Genomic DNA, 9210 nt, shown 5'->3' with positions numbered 1-9210 from the left:
CCCCTCTCTTTTAGCCCCTTTGTCTTTTGTCCTCTGCCCAGTTCTCACTTTTTGCTTTCCCACTGCTTGTAATTTGGGTTAAAAAAATAAAAAATTAATATAGTGTCTTCATTTTTCTACTAAGATGCTTTATCCCACTCAGTCCTGGTTGGTCTTTGGAGGCAGGGCTAGTCATCCACATTGTGTCAATTGGGGTGTGTAAATTAAGAGCATGTTACGATGTCTCCCATGTCGAGCTTTGCGTGAAGGCGTGTTTGTCACGTTACGTCTCAGTGGTTACTAAAATCTAAAGGCCAGCTGCTATATAACTGGCGAGCCGAAGCCTTTATAAGCTGCAAAGTCATTGAACTTGTCACTAAGTTGGTTCCGTTATCTCACCCCGCATCCGTCTGGAGATATAGAATCAATCGTGATCCAATCGTGGTTTAATTAGGACCGCCATCGTACACCTTTTCTCATTAAACGTTTCCCCGCCGCTTCGGTCACTCGACGCCTTCCTTATTGACCACGCGAGGGGGGTAAGCAAATAGCTGGATAAGGGTAGGAAGGTTATCCGAAAGGAAGGGGATGATGGTGTAGATAGGAAGAAGGAGGGAGTGTAGAGGTATCTTCATGGTGGTGTGGTGCCCACATTTTCCCATCTGCCCTTGCTCACGCTCATGCCTAAGTTAGTTTAGTAAGAGATTTACAGCTCTCGTAACTAACTACATTAAGGTCATATGAGCGCGCGAAACACAAGTTGGTTGCAGTCACAACACGGTATTGATTAGGTCAATGATCAGATTTAAATGTTCAAAAATGTGGTAAAATAACGACCTAAAACTGACAATTTACTTTAGTTAAACCAACGCTAGCTGCTATTTCAGTAAATAGCTAGACAATCTTTCCCTTTTTGAAATTACTTTTTTTTTAAAACAATCATGTCCTGCCTGCGTCGTTACTGAAAACTTTACCGCAATGGAAGCTCCGTTTTTTGTAAAGAAACCTGTCAATAATATTGAACATGTTTATTCAGGGCTTAAGCTTAACTTTTCTTTTGCTGACCCGGTTTTTGAGAGAGACTGATAAATAAATAAACGGACAGGGCGTGGGCTGACTGATTTTGAAGAATAGAAGGGGAGAGAGAGAGAGAGAGAGAGAGAGAGAGCGAGAGAAGGAGAAGGAGAAGGAGGAAGGAGAGAGGAAGGCGCCGATACGAAGATAAAAAGATGGCTAATATGAGCGGGGGGGCTTTACGCTCAGGCTCCCGGTATAGTGCGTAGTGCATAGCTCCAGTGCAACAAGCGGCCCTGTGTTCCCGGGGGCCCGGGAATTGCTCACTGTCAGGGGACTGTCCCCGCTGCGCAGATGGTCAAATTAGATTTGCCCCGAGTGCCTGTTCAACAGACGGACGCACAGGCGTCCGGACTACTGCGCATGGGCGTCGGGCATGCGCAGTCTTTGGCTCTGGCCAGAAGACTTTTTTCTTCAAAGCTTTTGGCCCTTTATGTCAGAATAAAAAATCTGTTGTTGTTTCTGTTGTTTGATTGCTATGCCCCGAATACATGTACATATTTCATGGAAGGGTTCTTATTTCAACTAACGATTCTTATAGAAAGCATGGCTTGTTGAGTAAGGGTTAAGTCTTAGTGGCTTGGTTCTCGTTTCTTCTAAGGTTCTAAGGTCAAATGTCTGGTCTTTTTTCCGGGATTGAGTCTAAATCTTTTAAGTTCCTTTACATTTAATCAGTTTTATTTGTGTTGGCATATCGTTGAGCAGAGGAGAACAGGCGTAAAGAATCGGATGGTCTCTACAACAGCCGTGTCGTAGGTTATGATCAGGTTTCTTTTGTTTGTTTGTGTCGTATAATTCTTTAGGTCAAGTGTAAAGCAATTTGTCTGTCTGTTGTATTCTGCAATGATGCTATGCTTCTTCTACTGCAGAGGGCTGAATTAAGTGGTAAGCTTGAAGAAGCCGTTGGGGCAGCATGTTGGTAGAAAAAGGGTTAAGTGGCCCGCAATCATTAATTATGTAGTTTCTCATCAAACTGACTTGCCCCCTCTCCCTTCCCCTTCCCCTTTTCCCCTACGGCCGTGATGGTTCCAGTAAATTGCGAACTACGGTTTGTTCTAGAAAGACATGTATAGCCTGGTTTCACTTGTAGTGCGGTGGGGGTTGTTGGAGGAACGCTTTAGTGACACGCGCTCGGATGAGGGAGGTTGCGACATCCAGTGTTGGAAATTGAGTTAAGCGTATTATCCACTCAAATTACTTTTGTGATCCTCTAGAGGGGGGGGGGGGGGGGAACAATGGAGTTGTTGATCAAATGCAGCGGATGATGTCAGGGTGGGGAGATTTAGAGTTATATAATAGTCGCAGCCAACTTGTTTTGTGTTTTCTTGTACAAGAGGGGGGAGAGGGGGGGGGGGGTTATGCCAACAAGTGGAATGTCAGATTTCCCTTACTTCCTCCTTCTCTTCTTTTCAATATATGCCTACTAACCCAGTTTATTTCGTAGGCATGTGTACGCTTCTGTTCCTACTCATCGTGAATTACAATTCAAGAGCAACATCAACGTGCCATTGCCATTTTACGATTTCTTTAATCAATTGAGACTATTTCAATCTATCAATGGGAGTATTGATGATGCCGAAAAGGAGACTTGCTGGAAGATACAGAGAAGTCGTCTACTCCATGTCCCCGTTCTATCTCAAACTCTAGCTCTTTCATGCGACCAGTTACGTTGATATTCTTTTTTTTTTTTTTTTAATAGATTTATGATATTGATCAGATAGTAATCCTTCATTGTTGTCCAGTAAGTATAGGATACTAGGTTGTGTTTTTTATTTATTATTATAGTGTTTTAGGAAAGATAATGCAGTGGTTTTATAGTTTAAGAGACTATATTGATGAGGCATTTGTGCTGTAAATAGAAATTTGCTCTAAATTTAGTTCGAAAGCAAATATTTTACTTTCAAAATTAAATTAAGGTTTTTGAGATGCTAACAAGTGCTTAAATTTTCAAGTGAGTTTTTCATCTGTTGCACCCGCGAGGCATACTCTTCTCGAACGAGTCATCCGTCCTAATTTTCGGATCTTCGAAAATGATATCAGTGCCCATTTATTCGGATATTTGGGAGACTAAGTCATTAGCCCCAGGCCTAGCCTTCCATTAAGTTCCCTGTTCGTTCCCCTCGGCCCTCCATTGTTCTGTCGTCTCCATCGATTCCATGTCGACTCTCGTTGAGAGGATTATGATTTAGCCGGAGACACCCCACACTCCGCCCGTCCGTCCCGGGTTCGATAATGAGTCACGACCATCTTAGCTATCTCTCTCCCTCCCCCTCTCGCCCCCCTCCCCCTTCCCCCTCTCCCAAACCTCGAACCCCTTTTTTCCCTCAGACCCCTGCCGCTCCCTGGTACCGATGAGATCTTTTTTCTGGCATTGTTGTCGAGATGCTCTCGCTCGGCTCAATGCACCATGTGCGTGGTCGGTCCTCCCGGTTCGATGACGTTTTGAGCCGTTTATTAGGCTCAGTGGGAGCCTTGATGGAGTTTCGTGAATACGAAGTAGTTTTCTGCCTAATTAATAGCTTACGTTGTATTGGGAAGGGGGGGGGGGGTGGGTTACTTTATAAATCCTGGCTTTATGTACACTTGTAGATGTCTGAAGTAGCGAGAGGGCTGAAGTATCTGTCGGAACCTCCTACACCATCCGCCCTTGATAGTGTTGGGGACCCTAGTGCATCTAGTTACCCCACCCCCTCCCCTCCAGCCATTCCCTCTCAAAGCATTGGGTCACGGAGCCTCGTCTCAAGGTTTCTGGAAGATTTCCAGAATGTTTTAATCATAAGGAGAAACCCCCCAACCCCCCCCCCCCAACCCCCAAGCCACCCTCTTTTTCACCTCGTCGGAAATATTATGGGACCCCCTCGCACCCCGCCCTCAGGATAAGAGGCTGATTGACAGTTGAGACGGACAACGGAAGTCCCAGGCCTATGCACGCTCACGCATGTCCCCCTCGTGTGTATTGTGAAAGTCACGTGGTCTCTGGCCACTGGACATACTTGGATGATGGGCGGCCCAGGGGGAGGGCGGGGCTTACAGAATTTGGAAGAAGACAAAAGGTACAGTGAACATGTAGAGAATGGCACAACGGTAGTCGTATATTTTACCCACCTTTGTATGACCAAAATTGTGTGAAACATCTATCCAGTCATCAAATCTAGCACTTTTGAATACACTAAGGTGATTAGAATAGACAAGACCTACGGTGAAACATCTATCCAGTCATCAAATCTAGCACTTTTGAATACACTAAGGTGATTAGAATAGACAAGACCTACGGTGAAACATCTATCCAGTCATCAAATCTAGCACATTTGAATACACTAAGGTGATTCGAATAGACTAGACCTACGCTTTGAGGTTTGTCTACGAAAGGTCCACGCCAAGAAGTTTGAGAGCATGACATTCTTTTAAACGATGAAAATTAAGACATTCCCCTTTGAGGAATCAAGCTGTGAACGCCTTCGCGATTGTTAAGTGTAATACAAACTGAACTGATGTCGCCCCCAATTAATGTTATGAAAGAGTCAGTAACGATTTGCAAGTTCCCTTGGTACCCACGGCGCTCACCAGTACGAGGTTTAAATAAAGTCTCAATTTAAAAAAAAAAGAATCTTAACTGCTGCTGTCAATCTCGACATGAACAGGATTGTGACAATATTACGGAATATGTGACCAGTAAATATGCTATCGTATCGCTTTCTGCCAAAACATTTTTGAAGCTGATCTGCTGCCATAGCACCCTCTGACAGTGTCCCAAAGTCTGTAGGAGTGATATTAATTATTTCGTATTTCTTTTTCTGTTTCTGTTTGGTTTGTATTTGAGGGGTCGGGTGGGGGTATAAACTCCCTTGTGTAGGGGACAGGATCTTGCCCTGACCGGGCAACCTTTGAGAGTTGCCTGGAGGTCTCGCGGTCTCCCCTTCTGCCTTGCCCCTTTGGCCCCCCCCTGGAACAGCCTCGAGTTATTGAGTCAAATTATACATGCAGATCTCCGTCGTTTTTATGACATATTGACTAGCCGGCGTCCCTTGTTTGGCAGGTCTTATCATCGATTTCTGCGGCTTCTGTTAGCCCCCACTTATTACTTCCCAAACAGAGTGAACAATCTGATTGTGAGGTTTGCGACGTTACTGAAAAAGGACTATACCGCCAGTCCCTGTCAGATCTGCTAGTTTTTTGCTTTGGTTTTTTTTCTTTGGGGGAGAGAGTGAGGGGGGAGTAATATAATCACGGTGAACCGTCGCTCGGATTGCATTGCAAGATTTGTAATGTAAATGTGGACGGCAAACATACGGATTGTATTTTATGCAGGTAAAAGCGCTATTGTAGAATGCGAACAATCGCTCATTTGTCAGTCATTTTGGATTGGACAATTTGCTTGTAGACGCCGAAGAAGGCAAGCGTCGAAATGTTTAATTCTGTGGGTAATGACGTTACAGTACGGTTGCTGAAATCGGACGACCAGCTTTTTCAATCTTGTCAAGACTTCACGATCTCTTGAAAACCGAATATTTTATGTAAGACAGCAAAACCGTCTTTTGTTTATAGAAATTTTAGGCAAAAGAGTGATTCATTTTTAGTTATTTCATTACTCGTATGGGGGGCCTTCTGGGATATGATGCAATTTGCCTCTGAATGTTATACATGAAACGTTACCATTATCATCTGAGGAAATTTTATACGTAGTCGTTTAGACAGATCTGTTACTGAATCAGTAGTAAGTAAAAACGTGGTTGAAAGGTTATTACATCAATAAAGTAAGTTCGCTACCGGTCATTTCATTGTGATTTGAGTATGCCATATTGTTAAAAAAAATGAAAGAACCATGAGAGTTATGTTGAGTTGAATTCTGATTTCTTATTTTAAAGCAAATGGGTTTTTTTTTTCCATTACCGTATCAAACGATGTGGCAACCGTAAAACATGTTACTTATATTTTCTGAGAGTAACATTACTCATTCAAGAAGAATAAAGAGAAGAAGAAAACACCTTATTAATCTCAATGAGAAATGTATTTCTCTTCAAACCCAGTAATCTTTTTGATTGGACGTCCATTTATTCATGCTAGAAATGTTACCATAAAGAGACACAGGATTTAATGGCCACAAAGTCCTTAGATCGGGTCGTGCCACCAGTGTGTCCGTCCTCAAAATGATGAAGACATATTGGAGCTGTCATGTCCCCGGGATCTGCTCCTTGTATAGCAGTTCCGTTGTTTGTCCACGTCATCCCTCCACGTCCTGGTCACTGCTCTCGGGGTATCGTCTTTGGCACATGTACTTATAACACACTGGTTGTCGCTGTTCTGGCGACATTTGTTCCTTGTTTTCATAGGTACAATTGACACAGTATGTTCCGTGCTAAACGTGGCTTTTTTCTTCTTTTTTTTGCAACTAGTATCATACAGTACAAGTCATTTGGAAGTTTGGTTTAAATGCTACTCTACAGGAGATACATATTTACTTGATCTATGAAAAAAGCATGGCTTCTATTAATACAAGGATTCCCCTACCGGTAGAGTGGTGAAGAGGTTAGGCATTTTGCTGTTGCATGCAGGAGACCCGAGTGTGATTCCTGAGAAGGGAGAAAAATTTTTATCGAGTATTTCGGGTCTTTCTGTTGGGATGTTGTATCCCTCTCAGCCTGGGATGGCCCTGGATATGCAGGGTCGAAGCCCGCTTCCTAAATGATCTAAATAGTGTCGGTGGGGGGCGTGAAACATCTACGATTACAAATTGCAATATGAATTTCCTATTTCCTTTCTTTTTTCTTAAACGTGTTATATTCATAGCGTACTCTACTAAGTAAAGAACGCCATGGTTATATTCGAAATGTAAACAAGTACAATTTTGTTTTGATGACTCACTTTACCGTCCCTTGTAATTCGGGTCACGTCGTTTTTCGGCGGGAATCGCGTGCACACGGGCCCTCCTCGGTTCGCTCCTTGACACACTCGCACGTAAAGTAGGCGCATGCGGCCCAGGCGCCGAGATTCTGGCTTTTCCTGGCGTTCCCTGGCGGGGGCACTCAGTATTCCACTCAGGTCGTCTGCTGGCCTGTCACCGACGCTCTCATAAATTCCAGAGACTCTTTCTGTAATTTTGGCGAAATAGCCTCTAGCTCTCCGGGTTCTTCTTCCCGCGCTTTTTAACTACACCCTGTGCCTTATTTTTAAAAATCTCTTTCCTTGTACTTACATAAGAAAGATAATTGTGTTGGCATTAAGGAAAAAATGTTTGTCACCTCTCTAATTCTGTGATGGGCTTTTAAAATTTTTAAAATTTCATTCTACATCTTCGTTTATTTGATCGTACAGCCCCCCACCCCCTCTAAAAATTATGTTTAAATATGTTCATTCAAGGCTCCTTTTCCTGTGCGATTTTCTGTGCTGTTTTTAATTCATGTCTTTCTTTTCGTAAAAATTCTGCTCAGATTTCATTTCTTTCTCTGCTTTAAAAAAAAATAACTTTGTTTTATTGTTCTGTCCTTTATTCTTCTGATTGCTGCCTTGCTTTTTTTATGTGGTTTCTGTTTTTAATTTTGTTCCCTGAAACACGATTATCCGGGCAGCGCTTCCTTCAGTTCACACTTTTCTTTTTAAAATTCCACTGTTTTTTCTTTTTTTTTTTTTTCTTTTTTTTTTTTGGACGCTTTGCTCCTTCGTGGTGACTCACGTCACCTGCTCGCATACAAAATTAAGAGGAGGGAAGAGCTGGAAGCAAAAATGTTAAACATCATTATTGCTCGAACTCTCTCTCTCTCTCTCTGTTGATTGTTTTGTCTTTCTTCCTTTGGCGTGTTGCCTGAACTTGTACTTGTACTCTTTAGTGTTGACTTAAACAACCCGCATACCGGAGTTACGACGTACCACCTCGCTGGTTATAGGTGGTGCCCATTGGCATCATCGGTTCGGTTCGGTTCGGTTTGGTTTTGTCGGGTTTTTGTCAATTTTTGTCGGTTTGGGGGCTAGCCGTCGGGTGGTTGGCGGTCCTCTGGTGTGGTTTGCTCCTTCTTTCCTATCAAACATCTATCGTCCTTATCTCCCCTCCTTCTATTTTGTGTTTGCTACTCCCATGTAATTCCTCTAATCTTCCGCACTTATATGACCTTATTGTGTTGCATGTGCCGTAAAACACTTACTAAAACTAAACTAAGAAGGGGCTAGCCGGATTGTGTTCCACGGGAGCGGCAAAACCATCGAAACCGACAAAACCGATGATGACCTTCAATAACAAAAGGCCTTTGTTTTTCAAGGCCGCGCGTCGGACGGTCGGCTTGGGCAGTTGGTCTATTTTAGTGTGCACTGAAGCCGCTAGAAACCAAACCGAACCGAGTGGGTGGTTAGTAGATGCTCTGGTGTGGTTTTCTTCTTCTTTCCTATCAAACATCTATCTTCCTTTTTTCCGCTTCTTCTTTTTTGTTTGTTACTCTAATACCTCTAATCTTCTGGCTCTCATATGACTTTATACAGTTGCGAGTGCCGTAAAAACTCTACTAAAAAAAAGGGGTGGAAAAAACCGAACCGATCCGAACCGAGCCTCCAATGGGCACCGGGTATGAGATGTACTCATTACTCACGCGGAACTTGCCGTCTGTGAGCCTTCGGTTTTCATTAGATGCCTTGATAGATAGGGGTAACAGGTTAGGTATTGCGAAGGAAAAAGTGCTAGTTATATTTTCTATCTAAGAGTCAATCGCCGAATTTGTTACCATCCTTCGCGCTCATATGACCTTATGCAGTTGCGAGCGCCATAAAACCTCTTCTAAAACTAACTAACTGATACGATCCCACCGTCTGTGCCTAGATGATAAGATAATGCCTAGTGTGAAATATATATGTTCGTAGGGACTGAGCGAGTAAAATGTTTGTGCATTGCTTATAGTACGTGGATCAAATGTCAAATGACGCCATAATTAAGTGTAACGCCCTTATTAATTACGTTTACTGAACGAACAGCGGCAGAAGGGATTAACTATAGCGACACACATTGACGGTGTACTTTGTCATAGGGAGCTGTACCTAGGGAATTTGTGACGTGTCGGGTTGTAAAAAGAGGGGAGTGCGGTATTCTCAAATGAGGGTAGTGGAGGGGTGAGGGAAGGAGGGAGGGAGAGAGAGAGAGAGAGAGAGAGAGAGAGAGAGAGAGAGAGAGAGAGAGAG

The 9210-nt window shown here is 43.2% G+C and overlaps 1 protein-coding gene and 1 long non-coding RNA gene across 2 annotated transcripts in view; both read left to right on the top strand.

The window, feature by feature from the left end:
- Positions 1–9210, top strand: part of LOC101861643 — a gene marked incomplete at its 5' end in the record, with an annotated part of 110489 nt that overhangs the window by 23364 nt on the left and 77915 nt on the right.
- Positions 3872–4660, top strand: LOC118479198. The gene is made up of 2 exons (XR_004859544.1): positions 3872–4301; positions 4376–4660. It is a non-coding gene; the product is annotated as an uncharacterized LOC118479198 (long non-coding RNA).

This window comes from Aplysia californica, unplaced genomic scaffold (genome assembly GCF_000002075.1).
Source record: "Aplysia californica isolate F4 #8 unplaced genomic scaffold, AplCal3.0 scaffold00038, whole genome shotgun sequence".
Lineage (NCBI taxonomy): Eukaryota > Metazoa > Mollusca > Gastropoda > Aplysiida > Aplysiidae > Aplysia > Aplysia californica.
This window is presented reverse-complemented; position numbering and strand designations above follow the sequence as displayed.